Source organism: Scyliorhinus canicula, chromosome 8 (genome assembly GCF_902713615.1).
Source record: "Scyliorhinus canicula chromosome 8, sScyCan1.1, whole genome shotgun sequence".
NCBI classification, from domain to species: Eukaryota; Metazoa; Chordata; class Chondrichthyes; order Carcharhiniformes; family Scyliorhinidae; genus Scyliorhinus; species Scyliorhinus canicula.
In genome coordinates this window covers 193580109-193600325 of record NC_052153.1, presented here as the reverse complement: position 1 = coordinate 193600325, position 20217 = coordinate 193580109, and the positions used below count along the sequence as shown (strand labels likewise).

Below are 20217 nucleotides of genomic sequence, written 5' to 3'. Positions count from 1 at the left end.
CACTGCTTCATTGCCTTGTGGTCAAAGGTGTTTTTCTTCAAAAATGTTTCCACGAGGGACAGGTGGTACAGCACGGTCCAACTACTTGGAGCGTTCCGCGGCAATGAGGCCAGGCCCATCCTTCGTAGCACCGGGGACAGTATGTAGTCACACTTGGTGTTTACATACCAGGGTCCACGCACAGCTTGATGCAGCTGCACACAAAAGGTGGCCATCAGGATGTGGGAGACGTTGGGGACGTTCCTTCCTCCTTTATCCAGAGGTTTGTACATGATGTCGACACGGTCCATCTTGGATCTCCAGATGAATTTGAAGATGGCCCGGGTGACTGCTGCAGCGTAGGGCTGGGTAATAGGCCAGACCTGCGCTACGTGCAGTAACACCGAGAGTACCTCACATCTGATGGCCAGGGTTTTGCCTGCAATGGAGAGGAAGCGTTGCTCCCACCAGCCCAGTTTCTGTCTTACCTTGGCAATGCACTTCTTCACAAATGGGGACCAAACAGAATGGCTCTCATAGGAATCTCTCAGGAGATTAGAGATCCCCAGATGAAATGAAATGAAATGAAAATCACTTATTGTCACATTAGGCTTCAAATGAAGTTACTGTGAAAAGCCCCTAGTCGCCACATTCCGGCACCTGTTCGGGGAGGCTGTTACGGGAATTGAACCATGCTGTTGGCCTGCCTTGGTCTGCTTTCAAAGCCAGCGATTTAGCCCAGTGTGCTAAACAGCCCCTGCATGTCCTTTGGACAGGGTGGTGACCTGGCAATGCCAGCTTAGCACCTTGGCAATGCTATCTAGGTGCTAGCTGACGCTGCCAGCTGGTATAGGCACTGCTCAGCTTCAGGGGCCTAGGATGCCATTTAAAAATGGTGTCATAATCTCTTGCTGAACTGGTCCTCAGTGTACAAAATAGGGCTATGTGTGGCCTCGGGAGTGCATTCCCCACCGAGGCCCCTTATACAATGAGGGCACTGTTAAACATGCCCACTATTGGACTTTGTTCCCAATTAGTTGAATTGCACCCACAATGTTTTGATCTCAGTAACTCCCTGTGATAATTTGGAGTTGGGGGACCAAGTGCAATGTGTCCAAGTTTGCAGACTAAGATGAGTGGTAAAGCAAAAAGTGCAGAGGACACTGGAAGTCTGCAGAGGGATTTGCATAGTTAAGTGAATGGGCTAGGATCTGGCAGATGGAATACAATGTTGACAAATGTGAGGTTATCCATTTTGGTAGGAATAACAGCAAAAGGGATTATTATTTAAATGATTAAATATTAAAACATGCTGCTGTGCAGAGGGACCTGGGTGTCCTAGTGCATGAGTCGCAAAACGTTGGTTTACAGGTGCAACAGGTTAAGGCGGCGAATGGAGATTTGTCCTTCATTGCTAGAGGGATGGAGTTTAACACGAGGGAGGTTATGCTGCAATTGTATACGGTGTTAGTGAGGCCACACCCGTGTTCAGTTTTGGTCTCCTGACCTGAGAAAGGACGTACTGGCGCTGGAGGGTGTGCAGAGGAGATTAACTAGGTTAAACCCAGAGTTAATCCCAGCAAAACGTTCCAGGATTTAGATGTTTCAGGCGGGATAGAGGGGGATGTAAAAGGGGTGGCGGAGTTGCACTACTGGTTAGGGAGAATATCACCGCTGTATGACGGGAGGACACCTCAGAGGCTATATGGGTAGAGATCAGGAATAAGAAGGGTGCAGTCACAATGTTGGGGGTTTACTACAGGCCTCCCAACAGCCAGCAGGAGATAGAGGAGCAGATAGGTGGACAGATTTTGGAAACGAGTAAAACAAACAGGGTTGTTGTGATGGGAGTCTTCAACTTCCCCAATATTGACTGGGACTCACTTAGTGCTAGGGGCCTGGACGGGGCAGAGTTTGTAAGGAGCATCCAGGAGGGCTTCTTAAAACAATATGTAGACAGTCCAACTAGGGAAGGGGCTGTACTGGACCTGGTATTGGGGAATGAGCCTGGCCAGGTGGTAGAAGTTTCAGTAGGGGAGCATTTCGGGAACAGTGACCACAATTCAGTAAGTTTTAAAGTGCTGGTGGACAAGGATAAGAGTGGTCCTAGGGTGAATGTGCTAAATTGGGGGAAGGCTAATTATAATAATATTAGGCAGGAACTGAAGAACCTAGATTGGGGGAGGATGTTTGAGGGTAAATCAACATCTGACATGTGGGAGGCTTTCAAATGTCAGTTGAAAGGAATTCAGGACCGGCATGTTCCTGTGCGGAAGAAGGATAAATACAGCAAATTTCAGGAACCTTGGATGATGAGAGATATTGTAGGCCTTGTCAAAAAGAAAAAGGAGGCATTTGTCAGGGCTAGAAGGCTGGGAACAGACAAAGCCTGTGTAGAATGTAAGGAAAGTAGGAAGGAACTTAAGCAAGGAGTCAGGAGGGATAGAAGAGGTCACAAAAAGTCACTGGCAAATAGGGTGAAGGAAAATCCCAAGGCTTTTACACATACATAAAGCAAGAGGGTAGCCAGGGAAGGGTTGGCCCACTGAAGGATAGGCAAGGGAATCTATGTGTGGAGCCAGAGGAAATGGGCGAGGTACTAAATGAATACTCAGCATCAGTATTCACCAAAGAGAAGGATCCGGTGGATGTTGAGTCTGGAGAAGGGTGTGTAGATAGCCTGGGTCACATTGAGATCCAAAAAGACGAGGTGAAAAATATTAAGGTAGATAAGTCCCCAGGGCCGGAGAAAGCTTTGACAAAGAGTCATCGGACTCGAAACGTTAGCTCTTTTCTCTCCCTACAGATGCTGCCAGATTTGCTGAGATTTTCCAGCATTTTCCCTTTAGTTCCTTTGCCAGGATGTTGCCTGGTATGGAGGGCATTAGCTATGAGGAGCGGTTGAATAAACTTGGTTTGTTCTCACTGGAACGATGGAGGTTGAGGGGCGACCTAACAGAGGTCTACAAAATTATGAGGGGCATATACAGAGTCCCAGGTTCGATTCCGGCTTGGGTCACGGCCTCTGCGGAGTTTTCACGTTCTCCCTATGTCTGCGTGGGTTTCCTCCGGGTGCTCCGGTTCCCTCCCACAAGTCCCGAAAGACATGCTGTTAGGTAATTTGGACATTCTGAATTCTCCCTGTGTACCCGAACAGGTGCCAGAATGTAGCGACGAGGGGGCTTTTCACAGTAACTTCATTGCAGTGTTAATGTAAGGCAACTTGTGACAATAAAGATTATTATTAATCCCATGCGCTAATTTTACAAGCTAATCGAGAGCCTTCTGAAAATCCAAATATACCACATCCACCGGCTCCCGTTCATCAACTCTACCAGTTACATCCTTGAAGAATTGCATTAAATTTGTCAAGCACGATTTATCCTTCATAAATCTATGCTGACTCTGTCTGATCCTGCCACTTTCTAAGTGCTCTGCTACATAAACTTTGATAATATATTCTAGAATTTTCCTCACTACCAATGTCAGGCTTACTAGTCTATAATTCCCGGTTTTATTTCTTCTGCCCATTTTAGATAGCGGTGTTACATTAGCCACCCTCCAATCTGCAGCAACTGTTCCAGAGTCTATAGAATCCTGGAAGATGACCAGCAATGCATCCACTATTTCTATTGGAAGAAGGGCCTATTGGAGAAGAGCACTACTGGAGAACAGTTGGTTTAGCTCAGTGGGCTAGACAGCTGGTTTGTAATGCAGAACGAGGCCAGCAGCGTGGGTTCAATTCCTGTACCGGCTTACCCGAACAGGTGCCGGAATGGGGCGACTAGGGGTTTTTCACAGTAACTTCATACTTGTGGCAATAAAAAATTATTATTATTCTAACTTGCTTAAATTCTCTGGGACGTAGATTATCAGGCCCTGGACATTGAAAAGGAAAAAAGTGGTTGATTTAAAACATGCGGAATTGTTGTGGTGGAAGCAACTAAAACAGAATTTTAAGTAGCTAAATAAATGATTAATTTTTGCTTCCTGACAGAATGTTAGTAGTTATTTGACCTGATGCACTAAATACTCCACTCAACAATAATAGATTAACAGTTCTGTGGAAACAATGGCAGGGGGTGAGGCATCACAGAGTACAACCCAGGGTGCGGTTTGGCCCATCGTTCTTTTGCCAGCTCTTTGAAACAGTTTTACAACCCTTCCCCAGCCTCTTGTCATCTTCCTGTAGAGGTTTCGTTTTCACATACCTTATGTGTGAAAGCATTAGAGAGCGTGCAGAAAAGGTTCACGTGAATGGGTGCAGGGATGAGGAACTTCAGTTATGTAGATTAGAGAAGCGGAGACTTTTTCTTTGGAGGAGAAGGTTGAGAGGGGATTTGATAGAGGTGTTTAAAATCATGAGGGGTCTGGACAGATTCGATCGGGAGAAACGTTCTCATTGGTGGAGGGATCGAGAACCAGAGGACACTGTTTTAAGGTAATGGGCAAAAGATGCAATGTCGACAGGCGGAAAACCTTTTTCACACGGCAGATTATCTGGCATGGGCTGCTTGAGCATGTACATAGATACATAGAACATACAGTGCAGGAGGCCATTCAGCCCATCGAGTCTGCACCGACCCACTTAAGCCCTCACTTGCGCCCTATCCCATAACCCAATAACCCCTCCTACCCTTTTTTGGACACACTAAGGGAAATTTATCATGGCCAATCCAGCTAACCTGCACGTCTTTGGACTGTGGGAGAAAGCCAGAGCACCCGGAGGAAACCCACGCAGACACAGCGAGAACGTGCAGACTCCACACAGACAGTGACCCAGCAGGGGTCTGAACCTGGGACCCTGGCGCTGTGAAGCCACAGTGCTAGCCGCGTGGTGTTGGCTGGTTCAATCGAGTCAAGAGGGAATTGGATTATCTGAAAAGGAAGAATGTTCAAGTTTCCAAATAGAAGGAAGGGGGAGTGGCACCATTGTAGGGCCAGCACAGACATGGTGAACCAGTTGATCACCTTCTGTGCTGGAACCAGACAATAAGAACTCACTGTGTAAGATGAACTCTTATTTCCCATCTGTTGCTTCACAGCACCAGGGACCCGGGTTTGATTCCCGGCTTGGGTCACTGTCTGTGCAGAGTCTGCACGTTCTCCCAGTGTGTGTGAGGGTTTCCTCCGGGTGCTCCGGTTTCTTCCCACAAGTTCCGAAAGACATGTTTGTTAGGTGAGTTGGAAGTTCTGAATTCTCCCTCTGTGTACCTGAGCAAGGGCCGGAGTGTGGCGACTAGGGGTTTTTCCACAGTAACTTCATTGCAGTGTTAGCCTACTTGTGACAATAATTTTAAAAAGATTAAAAAGAAAAGATTGAAATCGGGCTTGTTCACTAACCATGACCTCATGGATAAGATTAAATTAAGATTAACACAGGCTGAATATTTTGAAACGAGTTATTAAAAAATGCTTAATATTTTATATAGTAATAGAATGATCACCAACTTCAAATGGTAGAAACAAAATAAATATTTATACTTTGGACGCAGAGGGAGGGAGCGCGCGCTCTCGCAGTCAATGTTGTGAGCAATCAGCACACACCCCACTTCACATGCAAATCACTTTAGTCACACTGATAGGAAAAAACTACATGGACGGATGTGGCAACACTGTGAGCAACGGTCAACAAAATGTCTCGTAGGCCGCACTCAGACCCGATGGGCTGCATATGGCCCTGGGAGCAGGTTGCTCACCACTGGACTAGATGCATTTAGGAAATTTGACCGGGTCAGTTTGTTGACTCAGACCTGTAGCAATACTAGGTGTTATGCAACAGACCATTGGGAGCAGGTGACTTTTTTAACAAATACAGGTTGAACCACTTTCATTATTACAAGACAAAGTATTCACATCGTGTCAAACCATTTTCATATAAATAAATTAATTGCCCATGGATGCACACAGAGTCAAGATAAAGTGTCATCTTCAAGTGAAAGTGGATTAGAAAGCAGGCAATTGAAACCTAATCCTCAATATAAAGGTATACATTCTGTCCATATTTGTATTTTTCCATTATAAATTTCTATATCTACCACAAGTCTTATAAAGAAAAAAGTCAGCAGAAGGTTTGCAGGCAAAATGTTTAATATATTATTGGTCAGTATAAATTAAAAGTGAATTGCTCCACATGATAAAATTATTTGTTCACAGTCATTGCAAGGCCAATGGGAGAAGAGAGAGCACAGTGGGGATAAAATAGGTGGCAGGGAGCGAGAGTCACTGCGAGGCCAATGGGAGAAGAGAGAGCACAGTGGGGATAAAATAGGTGGCAGGGAGCGAGAGTCACTGTGAGATCAGTGGGAGAGGGGAGAGAGCAGAGCTGGGATAAAATAGGTGGCAGGGAGCGAGAGTCACTGCGAGATCAGTGGGAGAGGGGAGAGCACAGTGGGGATAAAATGGGTGGCAGGGAGCGAGAGTCACTGCGAGGCCAGTGGGAGAGGGGAGAGAGCAGAGCTGGGATAAAATGGGTGGCAGGGAGCGAGAGTCACTGCGAGATCAGTGGGAGAGGAGAGAGAGCAGAGCTGGGATAAAATAGGTGGCAGGGAGCGAGAGTCACTGCAAGGCCAATGGGAGAAGAGAGAGCACAGTGGGGATAAAATGGGTGGCAGGGAGAGAGAGTCACTGCGAGGCCAGTGGGAGAGGGGAGAGAGCACAGTGGGGATAAAATAGGTGGCAAGGAGCGAGAGTCACTGTGAGATCAGTGGGAGAGGAGAGAGAGCAGAGCTGGGATAAAATAGGTGGCAGGGAGCGAGAGTCACTGCAAGGCCAATGGGAGAAGAGAGAGCACAGTGGGGATAAAATGGGTGGCAGGGGAGAGAGAGTCACTGCGAGGCCAGTGGGAGAGGGGAGAGAGCACAGTGGGGATAAAATAGGTGGCAAGGAGCGAGAGTCACTGCGAGGCCAGTGGGAGAGGGGAGAGAGCAGAGCTGGGATAAAATGGGTGGCAGGGAGAGAGAGTCACTGCGAGATCAGTGGGAGAGGGGAGAGAGCAGAGCTGGGATAAAATGGGTGGCAGGGAGCGAGAGTCACTGCGAGGCCAGTGGGGGAGGGGAGAGAGCAGAGCTGGGATAAAATGGGTGGCAGGGAGAGAGAGTCACTGCGAGATCAGTGGGAGAGGGGAGAGAGCAGAGCTGGGATAAAATGGGTGGCAGGGAGCGAGAGTCACTGCGAGGCCAGTGGGGGAGGGGAGAGAGCAGAGCTGGGATAAAATGGGTGGCAGGGAGCGAGAGTCACTGCGAGATCAGTGGGAGGTCTACAAAGTGGTATGACATCACGGGAAATGGTTAAATGATTGGAGTATTTTTCTTTTATATTGTAGTAATCCACGGGAGGCAGGAGTTCCGTCACCACACCAATATTCATTTACAATAACGATATTACAGGAGCAGCTACAAATAGTGCTGCTAGCAGTCCAGTCAACTTAAGACTGGCTCACAAAGCCTACACAGGTGATTATATGGGCCCCCTCAATGAGCTGAGGGAGCTCATACTCCAATTGGCCAACCAATAAAGCCAATTAGAGTTCATTACATATATTCAAATTAGGAGCTGGGAAATCAGGTTACTTTGGAAGTAAATTCTCCCTGTGTCTGCGTGGGTTTCCTCCGGGTGCTCCGGTTTTCTCCCACAGTACAAAGATGTGCAGGTTAGGTGGCTTGGCCATGTTAAATTATCTCTTAGTGTCCAATGGTTAGGTGTGGTTATGGGGTTCCGGGGTTAGGGCAGGGGAGTAGGGTGCTCTTTCAGAGGTTCGGTGCAGACTCAATGGGCCGAATGGCCTCATTCTGCACTGCAGGGAATCTATGATTCTACACTAAATGAATGGATTAATAGCAGTACAGTTAATTAGCAGCAGTAAAACCTATTAGCAATAGTAAGGTTTTTTAGTTAAACCACGATCTATTAATTAAAATGAATGGCAGATTATCAGAACAGGAAGAATGTGCAGGATTACAGTGATATGGTAGGGGAATGGCACTGTTGCACCGCTTATTTGGGGAGCCTGCGCTTGGGTTGGTGCAGACTCGATGGGCCAAATGGCCTCCTTCTGCACTGTTAGGATTCTATGGATTCTGTGCTGTAACGGTTCTGTGGTTCTGGTGATTGGATCAAAAGATTCTTCACACAAGGGATAGTGGAAATCTGGAACGTACACCCAAAAACGTTATTGAGGCCTGGGGTCAAGTCAAAATTTTAATCATTGCGCATCGAATAAGGATACTAAAGGGCATGGAACCAAAGTAGAGAAAGAATGCTTTTTAAAGTAAATTAAAAGTGCTCAATTCTTTTTTTTCTCCAACTAAAGTGCAATTTAGTGTGGCCAATCCGCCTACTCTGCTTATCTTTGGGTTGTGGGGGTGCGACCCACGGGGAGAATGTGCAAACTCCACACGGACAGTGACCCGGGGCCGGGATCAAACCTGGGTCCTCGGCGTCGTGAGGCAGCAGTGCTAACCACTGCGCCATTGTGCCGCATCCCCCCTGCAGATAAAGAATGTTAAGACAGGATTAGCCATGATTTAATTTGAATAGCACAACTGTGCTGAATGATTTATTCCTTCTATTCTTAAAATGTATCTTCAGCTTTTATTCATAGAAGCCAATATTTGTTCCATCATAAAAATAATTTACCTTTCAGATCAGGTGCTGTCTTGTCCTGTACGCACATTGCATCCAGACAAAAGAGCTATCAATATTTATAAAGCTGATTATCTAATCACCTCCCCCTTTACAAGCTGCTACATCATGCAACAACAAACTCAAAACCACTAATCTGTCTGCATTATGGTTTTAATGGATTAATGATAAGGAGATAGTTGTCAGCATTCTCATGTACAGCACCAAACCCAAGTAAAGGCAGCCCATCAGAGTCAATTTTTTTTTAAAAACTCACACGGAGGAGTGGAAGTATGGCAGAAGTCCAAATCAACATTCATCCAACAGGTACTCAACCTCACTCCTGTGGCTTATTACTCCATTTAACACCATCAAAGGCAACAGTCTGGCACCAGTACCACTGGGTGCATTTAAAGCTTGCTTGGGATTGACTCACTGCCTCTTGCTGGAGACAGTATCCCGGCTGACCTTCCAGACCAGCTGCCTGCACAGACCAGCAATGTACTTTCACACCAGTAAAGATCTTTGTCCTAATTGTGCTCACCATTGTTTTAACAATCTATAAATATACCCCTAATATAAACAGGAGATTCGGCAACAGGGAAATTTGTATTACATGACACACTGCATCCGGGATCACCTGGACACCTTGACTTGCCCCCATTAGGTTAAGTGTGCTGTGATCACTCACAGACGGGTTTTTCCTGAATTGGACATCATACTTTGTGGTGTGAAAAATAAACAATCACATAACAAATCAGGTGGGAAGCAGGGAAACAAGAAGAAATACAGAATATAAACAAGAAGCAGAGGGCACACACAGCAAAATCACACCGCACAATCTTAGTAACAACTACATTCATGGGTCTAAGAAAAATGTTGCATATCATCAAGAATGATTGCAACCCACCCAGATTTATGACACAGCTATTATTTCACAAGGAAAAGACACACTCGATACAGAACTGATAGCATATTAAAGAGTTACGCACAAGGCCAAAGAAACAATGTTACTTTTTTGCTATAATGCCATTTTGCTCAGAGTGAAATGGTCCCACAGTCAATTAAACCGGATAAACATGACTGAAATGGCCTGCACTGCAGCAAAATATATTTATTTAATTCAATAGGGAAGTGGGCATTACAGCTAAGCCCAGTGTTTATTGTCCATCCTAAAGGCCTTCGAGTAGTGCTGAGCCAACACGTTCTTGAGCCACGGCAGTCCTTGTGGGTATACCCATACTGCTGTCAGGCAGCAAGCTCCAGGATTGTACGCCAGTCACAATGAATAGCAAAATATTTCAAATCAGGACCGTGCATAACTTGAAGGGGAACTTGGTGGTGGTGGTGTTCCCATTGTCAGGAAAACAAGGTGGTTTTAAGGGATTTATATTTGTATTGGTAAATATTAGAAAGAAGGTGTAGTTTTAAGCAGGTTTAATTTGGTGTTTCTCAGTAAGGACGGGTAAACCTACAGTTACATTACTGTTGGTATGCGTGAGGGTTTTCGTTTAAATTCAAACTGCACTTCTAGTGTGCTGAGTATTGCATGAAAAGCAAATAAAAGTTTGGTGAAGTAAAAGTTGTTGCTTAGTAACCAGGGGCCCCTTTACAGAGGGAAGAGATGTTCTTTGTTCTTAGTTGAGCTGGAAGCCAGGGTATTTGGAGTTAGGATGCTGGGGAGTGAATTCTGCCAGAGAAAAGCTGCAAAGAGACAGACTTCCCAAAGAACCAGATACAGTCCAGATAACCAGGGAATTGTGCCAGAAAGAATGTCTGAGGCTGCAGTTAAGGAAACAGAGACCAAGAAATTGTACACGGTATTGGTCAGGGGGATTCAATGGTCAAGCAGTTAAAGTGTCCTGAGTTAAACAGACAGATGTAATAACTAAATTTAATGTGGGGAAGGCAACTTCAAAGCTAAATCAAAAGTTTAGTGCCATCTTAATACAGTCTGGAAATTGATAGTTAAAGCAATTGTGAAGAGTGCCTAACAGACGACACAAACGAATCCTGAAGGGAGAGATGTAAAACCTGGTGATGGGTTCCTTTTTAAAAGTGTTTTGGATATTTGAGCCAGGGCAGATGGATGTGAGGTTTCAGGAATGGGAAGAGAAATGGGTGATGGGGATGAAGGAATTATTTTGGGAGGGGCGGTTCACAAGTTTGGAGAAGTTGAGGGGAAGTTTGGGTTTCCGCATATGCAAGACTTTGCTAGAAAGGTTTTCCCAACCTTTCCGATAGTTCCTGCCTCCTCGTTGTTGGAGGAGGTGCTATCGTTAATGGAGTTGGAGGTGGGGTCATCGCGGCGATTTATGGGAGGTTTTTAGTGTAGGAAAAGGTGTCCATGGAGGGGGTTAAGGCCAAGTGGGAAGGGGAGTTGGGAATGGCGCTGGAGGAGGGACTATGGTGTTAATCCATCCTTTAGATGGATTTATTCCTAATTCTCCAACTATTAACATTATTGGTTAAACAATGGGAACTGATGGGGAATTTGCATCAGAGGTGATGTATCCACAGAACTAGTTTGAAATATAAATAATATCATTTTAAAGTGGCTACAAGCTTCCGAGAAGCTACTTTCATCAGCGTCATCTGAATTAAATTATCTTCAAACATCTTCCTCGCTCCTTCTGTTGGCATTCCAACCCCCAACACTTCATCCATTTCCCACGGCACCTTCCCACACCATCATAGGAGGTGTTACACCTGCCCCTTTACCGCCTCTCTCCTCACCATTCAAGACCCCAAAGGTTCCTTCCAGATGAAGCAGCGATTCCCTTGTATTTCTTTCAATTTGGTCTACTGCATTCACTGCTCACAACACGTCTCCTCTACAGTGGGTAGACCAAACACAGACAGGGTGACCACTCTGCGGAACACCTCCGCTCAGCCCACAAGCGTGACCCCCATCTTCCTGTCGCTTTCAATTCACCATCTTGCTCTCATGCTCACATTTCTGTACTCGACCTGCTGCAACGTTCCAGTCAAGCCCAATGCAAGTTGGAGGAACAATACCTTATCTTCCATTCAGGAATCAAAATCGGTTTCAACAACATGGACAACAAACTCTGTCCTCCATTTTCAGTTCCTCCCCCCCACCACACACAAACACACGGGCGTGGTAATTCTTATCTTGTTTTCATGGTTTTATTTTCAGAGCTGATCTTTATTCCGTCTTTTAAAAAAATATATAATTTAAAGTACCCAATTCCTTTTTTCCAATTAAGGGGCAATTTAGTGTGACCAATCCACCTACCCTGCACATCTTTGGGCTGTGGGGGCGAAACCCACTCAGACACGGGGAGAATGTGCAAACTCCACACGGATAGTGATCCAGAGCCAGGATTGAACCTGGGACCTCGGCGCCGTGAGGCAGCAGGGTTAACCCATTATGCCACCGTGCTGCCCTCTTTATTCTCTTCTTAACACCTTTGCTGAGCCAATCCTTTGGGTTTTTTTTTTTACCACCATCACCACCACTCCTTTTACCTTTGTCCCACAACATCTTTGGAATTTAAACTCCCCCTCCCTCTATTCTACCTGCCCCATCCCTCTTTTTCAACACCATAAAACCCATCACATTTCTACCTCTCATCAGTTCTGAAGAAGAGTCACACTGGACTCGAAGCGTTAACTCTGTTTCCCTCTTCACCGATGCTGCCAGGCCTGCTGAGTTTATCCCGCAGTTTCCGTTTTTATTTCAGATTTCCAGCATCTGCATTATTTTATTTTTACACTTTCCGTAGAGCTTTAAAATGGAACCCCCCCCCCCCCCCCTCCCCCTAAAGTGCTTCACAATTCCTCGCAAACAAAAGTATATGTCAAGTAAATAATGAAATAACAGGTTGACTAAAATCTTGGTCCAAGAAGCAGGTTTTAAGGAGCCAAAGGGAAAGAGAGCAAGACTTGGAATTGCATTAATAACAAATTCCAGGGCTTTGTACTGATTTTGTTTATCGATTGGCTCTGTGGTAGCACTTTGGCCTTTTGAAATGGAACGTTATGAATTTAAATCCCAGGTCCTACCTTTAAGAAACCTAACATAGCTTTCCATTGCTTACATCACCACACTTATCATTGTGGCATTACGGGAGTAGTATTGGGGGCATTTTCTCCATGTACGTTACAGCAAAATTATGAACTAATTCATAATGAGTGGCTTTATGGCATCGCTTTATTCTGTTTTCGTCAGATATATGTCTCATCACTTTTATTTCTGCAGGGATTTTAGCACACCCATCATAAATCTACTTTATCCTGGACTTCCGTGGAGTCTTGAGGGGGTGCAACAACATTGGAGGAAATGCCTTTCAGAAGAAATATCAAATCAAGGCTCCCTCAATTGGACATAAAACATGGTGGTCCTTCTGGATCCTGGTCAGCGTTTGTCTTTCATAAGATGATCTGATCATTTATCACATTGCTGTGGGTGGGACCTAACTGTGCGAATTGGCAGTCACATTTCCCATCATGACAGCAGTGACCACTCTGGCTGCGAAACACTTTGGAGCAAGTCCAGAGTGTGAAAGAGCCTCCTATAAATACAAGCTCTTTCTATATTAATATATTTTTAATATTGCAAACATACCTGGTTTAGGCCGTGACCCAGCTCCAGGAGCTGGTATTTAACTGGAATCCAAAAGTTCAAGAAACAAAGTACCACAAACATGGCACTATGGGTGGGATTCACTGGTCCCCCAGCCGTTTGCTGACAGCGGGATTCTCGTTGCTTGTCAATGGGATTTCCTATTGAAGTCACCCCACGCCGCCGGGAAACCCACAGGCGGGGATGTGCTGCCAGTGGGAAAAGAGAATCCCAACAACCGGAGAATCCCAAAGACTGGATTTCCCGTTGAATGCACCCCTCATTGCCAGGAAACCCGAGGTGGGGGTCCTCCTTCGATGGGACCGGAATGACCCCCCAGCATGAACAGCTGGTAAATTCTGCCCTCAATGTTTAGAAGCAGCATATCTGGCAATAAGAAAATGGATTTGTAGTCAGGCTGGAAATCCCCACAGCTTGATAAAGGAGAAAAGCTTATTGTCTGCCAAACATGTAAAATTATTAGTTAATATGATTTTATGTAAGATTTGACAGTCATCTCATTTTAGAGAAGCATTCTCCTCATTGCACTTTCATATTTACAATGTTTGGAACATGAGAATAAAGCAGAGAGTGCTAAAGGCATCAAAACAACACTGGCAATGAAGAATCACACATTCTGCTCACATCACTACTCACTACAACTTGTGAGAGACGTTATAGCTCACGGGTTAAAAGTGATAGCATCACGGCCGGTGGCAGCCATGAGCTGAACGGTTGCACAAAAAGGTGGCTCTCTCTCCAAAAACTAACGTTCCCCAACTTAACCCCCACTTACTACCCAACTGACTGAGATGTCGACAAGCCAGCAGCCAGGCCGTAAGGCCACAAAGAACAAAGAGGGGAAGATCCCAACCCCAGAACAGGAAGCACGCTTGGCGACCCAGACCCAGCAGGGACGTCCAAGCCGGCCCACTCATCGACGGAGAAGCTGATGGCGTCACGGATATAGGTTGCGAGGCGGTAGATTGAGAACTGAAATGAGGAGGAACTACTTCTCGCAGAGGGTGATGAATCTGTGGAACTCACTGTCCCATGGTGCGATGGAATTGGAGTCATTAAATGGTTTTCAAGAAGGAGATAGATATATTTCTGATTTTTAAAAATGGTTTAAAGGAATATCCGCAACAGGTGGGGAGGAGGATTTGAGACCAGGAAGAGATCTGCCATGATCTGATTGAATGGCGGAGTAGGCTCGAAGGGCTGAAGTGCCTATTTCTGCTCCAAATTCCTATGTTCCTATTTCCACGCAGCTCCAGAAGCACAAGACATGATAAAAGAGGATCTAATGTTGGCAATGAAGTCGGCAATAGAGGCACTGCTGGGCCCCAAAAAGGGAGTAATGGACAGAACAGAACGGAGATTGGAGGCCCAAGAGACAATGGTACGGGACCTTGGGAAAGCGGCCACCAACCTGGACGAGCTGATCGCCTTGTTCGAAGTCAAGGTGGCAATGTTTGGTGAAGGGTCCAGAAGGCGTTAAATGGGAAGGTGGACAACTAGGAAAACAGGTCCTGTCGACAGAATCTTTGAATCGTCGGGCTACCGGACGCCACAGAGGGTAGGAACCCAACGGAATATATTTCGAGGATACTCAGAAAACTGGTCAGGGAGGAGGGATTCGCCAAGCCTCTGGCGGAGCTCCGACAAAAACCCAAATTGGGGGAAGCACCACGGGCAATAATAGTGAAGCTACAGATGTTCCCGGACATGGAACGAGTTCTGAGGTGGGGGAAGGGCACGCGGTCATGTAGGTGGGCAGGACACATCATTTGCATAAACCAGGAAAGTGGAGTCGACCTGGCCAAGTGCCAGGCAGAGTTTAATGGGGCCCAAACCACACCGTTTAAAAGCAAGGTGTGGTTCGGCATGTTGTATCTGGCAAGATTATGGATCACATTCAACAAAAAATAACTCTTACTTTAATACACTGAAGGAAGAGAATGTGGGGCAAAGAAAAGTTGGGTGGGACAGACAGATCAGGTGTGCTTCTAGTGCTTCAGGTGACCATACTGTTTAACAAAAGGACGGCCTTTACAGCGACGGACACGGTGATGGACCCAGGGGGACAATACATAATGGTTAGCGGGATCCTAGAAGGTGATACTTGAAAATATATATGTCCCAAATTGGGATGACGTCAAGGTCATTAAAAAGACCATAATGGAGATTCCCTACCTCGACTTCCATCAACTAATTATGGGGGGAGACTTCAACTGTGTGCAGGACCCAAAGACAGACAAGTCCTGCCCTAGATTGGGGGCTACATCAGGAATGGCTAGAGAACTTCCCTGGGGCTGATGGGGGACTCGATCTGTGGAGGTTCAACCACCCGAGAGAGAAGTTGTTCTTCTCCCATGTCCATCTCCCGCATAAACTTCTTTGTAATGGGTAAGTTGGTGCTTCCATGCGTGGTGGGGTGGAATACTCCGCAATAGTAATCTCAGACCACGCTCCACACTCCTGCCGCCTACGCTGACCTCTGTATAACTGATCCCTAAACAGGACCAGGACCCGATGGAGTGTGGGTCATACCAACCCATCTCGCTCCTGAACATTGACAGCGAAGTCCTGGCAAAGGCTCCGGCGAGGAGACTGGAATATCGCTTGCCAGAAGTAATCACAGATAATCAAACCGGATTTGTCAAGGACAGAAAACTAACATCCAACGCCTGCTGAAGGTCATCATGGCCCCACCCGGGGAGAGGACACCAGAAGTGATCATCTCCCTGGATGCTGAGAAGGCATTCGGCAGAGCCGAAAGGGGGTACTGGTATGGTTTGGGCTGGGGTTACCCCTTGGGTGAAACTGCTATTCATACAGATGAACACTTTCCGGCTGTACAGAGGCACAAGTCAGGGATACCCATTTGCCCTGGCAATCGAGGCACTGGTGTGACCCTCAGATCAATGAAGAGATAGAGAGGCTTCCAAAGGGGAGATAGGGAGAACTAAATTTTACTTTTTAAAAATTCATTCATGGACGTCACCAGCTGAGCCAGCATTTATTCCCCTCGAGGGGGCAGTTAAGAAACAGCCATGTTGCTGCGGATCAGGGGTCACTGGGTCAGGATAGCAAATTCCTAAAGGGCATTAGTGAACCAGATGGGTTTTTACAAATGGTTTCATGATCATCATGAGACGTTTAATTCCAGGTTTATTTTAATCTGCAGTGGTGGTATTTGAACCTGGGTCCCCAGAGCATTACTCTACATCTCTGGTTTACTAGTCCAGTGCCACCGCCTCCCCACACATCTCGAACCCCCTAGCCAGCTTGGAACCCCTTAGCCAGCTTGGGAAAGATATAGGAACTCCCGAGGGACTTTGGAGTCTTCTCGGGATACATATTTAACATGATCAAGAACAAAATCTTCCCAGTGAACCCCCAGGGGAGAGGAGCAGAGCTGGGACGCTGCCGTTCAAACTGCCCAAACCAAAATTATAATACCCAGGAAAATAAACCCATGTGTATAACTCCATAAGTGGGACCTGTCTAGCCTGGTGGAGGAGGTAAAGGGAGACCTGTGGATGTTCCCACTCTCCCTGGCAGGAAGACAATAAAAATGAACGTGCTTCCTATTCCGATCTCTCCCAGTCTACATCGCCAAAGTCTTCTTCACCAAATTTATCTTAAATTAATCACAATGTGGGAAAGAACACCTGGATCCACAGAGACGGCCTTCAAAGAGGGCGGAGCATGGGACCTTGGCTCTGCCGAACCCCTTATTCTATCATTGGGCAGCAAACGCAGAAAGGGTGTGGAGGACAGAAGACAAAGGGAATGTAAATGGGGGTGTTTAAGGCTAAAAAGGGGCTGATAGTGGCACATAAAGAGATTAGAATGTGTGAATGGCAGAACAAAGGTGAGCAGGAGTGTCAAAGGGCAACTAGGAACAGATGGCCCAAGTGGGGTGGGGGGAGGGGGAACAATGGTGAGGGGGGAAAAAAAACAGTGGAAGAAATGAAATTAACTTGACAGCAATAAAAAAAAGGGGCGGCGGTGGAGGAGAGAGGGCGGTCTGCTCTACATTGGGGAGACTAAACGCAGACTGGGTGACCGCTTAGCAGAACACTTCCGGTCCGTCCGCAAGCAGGACCCAGACCTTCCTGTCGCTGCCATTTCAACTCACCGGCCTGCTCTCACGTCCACATGTCAGTCCTTGGTCTGCTGCGATGTTCCAGTGAAATCCAGCGCAAACTGGAGGAACAGCACCTCGTGCGGATTAGGCACATTACAGACTTCCGGACTTAACACTAAATTTAAAAAAAATAAATTTAAGGTACCCAATTCATTTTTTCCAATTAAGGGGCAATTTAGCATGGCCAATCTACCTACCCTGCACATCTTTGGGCTGTGGGGGCGAAACCCACGCAAACACGGGGAGAATGTGAAAACTCCACACGGACAGTGACCCAGAACCGGGATCGAACCTGGGACCTCGGCGCCGTGAGACTGCAGTGCTATCACTACGCCAGTCTTAACACTAAATTCAACAATTTCAGACTGTGAACACCTCCTCCACCTTCACCCCATCTTCATTTCTATCAATGTATTTTCATTTCTCCCATTGATCTGTTTTTGCCTCGCCATTGTTCACCGCCCCCCCTCTGTGAGATCGGAATATCTGATTTTAATCTTGCTAATGAGATTACAATAAAGTCAAACGCATGCTAATCTAGTTTTTGTCCTTTCCGAGTGAAATCTGGATCACACCAATTTCAGGGGCCCAGAAAGATCGCAAACTGATTTGCACCAAGCACAAATCCAGTTTTGGGTCTCACGCCAGATTTTCCTGCCATAAGGGGATTTGACACAGAAAATCATCCCCAATTTTTAAATGCTTTGATTTTAAAATTCTCATCCTTATTTCCAAGTTTCATTATGCCTTACCCCTGTCCACCTCCATAATCTCGTCTAGCCCGACAATCTTCTACGATCTCTTCTGCCTTCCAGTTCTCTTTTTTGTTACATATAATAATCTTTATTAGTGTCCGCAAGTAGACTTACATGAACACGGTATATTTTTCCCTTCCAATTGAGGGGCAATTTAGTGTGGCCAATCCACCTAACCCGCCTATCTTTGGGTTGTGAGGGGGAGACCCACATGCATATAGGGAGAATGTGCAGACTCCACACGGACAGTGACCCGGGGTCGAACTTGATCCATGGCGCTGTGAGGACCATTCTAACATCTTGCACATCCCTCTCTCTCCCTTTAAGATGCCCATGCTTTGATCATTTCTTCAGGCACCTCGGTGTCAAATTCTGTTTGACGATTGTTCCTGCTGTTGATATTTTTTTAATTCTTTGATGGGATGTGGGCGTTGCTGGCTGAGCCAACATTTGTTACCCATCCCAAATTGTCCTTGAACTGAACAGCTTGCTAGGCCATTGTTGAGGCCGTTGCTGTGGTCTGGAGTCACATGTAGGCCAGACCAGGTAAGGACGGCAGATTTCTTTCCCTGAAGCACATTGGATGAACCAGGTAGGTTTTATGGCAATCGACAATGGGACTTTTACAGCAATCAACATTCCAGATTTTATGAATTCAAGTGCTGCTATGGTGAGATTTGACCCCGGATCCCCAGAGCAATACCACAGGATTGTGGATTACTAGTCCAGTGACAATACCTTGACTGGCAATATACAAGTGGAATAGAAACATACAATGTTAGATAAACTCAGCAGATCTGGCAGTACCCAGGGAGAGAAACAGAGTTCCGGATCTAAATGACCCTTTTACAGAACTATCATTTAGAAGACATTTTGGTTGTTTAAATCCTAAACTCGGTTTCTCGCCACAGAAGCTGTCAGACCTGCTGAGTTTATCCAGAATTTTCCCTTTTTTTTTCAGATTTCCAGTATCCACAGTATTTTGCTTTTAATATACAAGTGGAAATTGTTTCCTTTCATTTCGGCATCTGTTGTTGAATCATACAGGGCAGATGACAATTCAGCCCATCCTGGTTGCCTTTTATTGTTAATTTACAAAAATATATGGGCCGGCATTTACCGGCAATTCACACTGGCACCGGCGGTGTCCTTCAGTCCCAACAACGGCCCATCCCCGCCTCGGCCTCAGTTTCCCGGCGACGAGGGGGTGCATTCAATGGGAAATCCCGTTGGCAATGGACGGGACCGGAAGATCCCACTGAAGGGCCGCTCCGCTGACGGAAAACACACAGCAGGTTGTGCAGAATATCCCAGCCCGTGGTTTTCTACTGGACTTTCTACTTCTTGTGAAACCTCCTTCGGAGTGGCCTTGGGGAGTATTTATCCCTGGGATTATCTGAACTATCGCCTGCTGCCAGTGCTGATTACTTCACCTTGAAGCTACTTCTCTCTGTATCTAACAGCATCTCCACATCAGCCAAAAATCTTCTGCTGGGAACGCAAGACGGTGACAAAAAGCTACATGTTAAAGACAAAATGACAGAAATTTGTTTCACAGAATTCAGCAATGCTGTCCTTTGTGGATTTAGCCACATGTATCTATTTAGTTTCAGCTAGTCTGGTCAGAATAGGCAGTTTTGATGCCAACCTCTCCAAGAGGAGAGTACACTAAGCGAGTCAACACAGGCACGAAAGCCTGAACTTTACATGGAATCAACGGATTCAATCGTTTACCTTGCCTAAGCTTTCAACTACTCCAACACTGGGCGAATTCAATAAAATGGAAGTAAAGAGAATTTGGCTGATTCAACTCAAAAATAACATCAGACAGAATTGTTGCCAGACACAACATTCCTTTCCTGCTCCAGATCTCCAAACTCTGAAAACGTGGCTGTCTTAATCATATCTGGCTCCGTGCAAAATGTAACCTTCAACAAAAATGGATCCAAGTTTCCTTGCAAATGTGGCGAACATATTTATTGTGTTAAGCGTTAATTTATTTAACGTGTTATCAGACACGCCTCCATCATCAGCTTTACCACTTCGACCAAAAAGCTATGATCAGTGTTCCTTCTGTCCTCTGAACACTAAGTGTGCTCTCCTACGTACTCTTCCTC

The 20217-nt window shown here is 46.0% G+C and overlaps 1 protein-coding gene across 7 annotated transcripts in view; it reads right to left on the bottom strand.

Annotated features, from left to right (window-relative positions):
- Positions 1-20217, bottom strand: part of lifra (LIF receptor subunit alpha a) — a 240741-nt gene that overhangs the window by 105664 nt on the left and 114860 nt on the right. Inside the window, exon 1 of one of the 7 annotated variants that reach the window (XM_038805953.1) lies at positions 8617-8731. The exons of the other annotated variants lie outside the window; for them this stretch is intronic. The gene's annotated coding sequence lies outside the window, so the exon portion shown is untranslated. Of the gene's footprint in view, positions 1-8616; positions 8732-20217 lie in introns of those variants that run through there. 7 annotated transcript variants of the gene reach the window in all.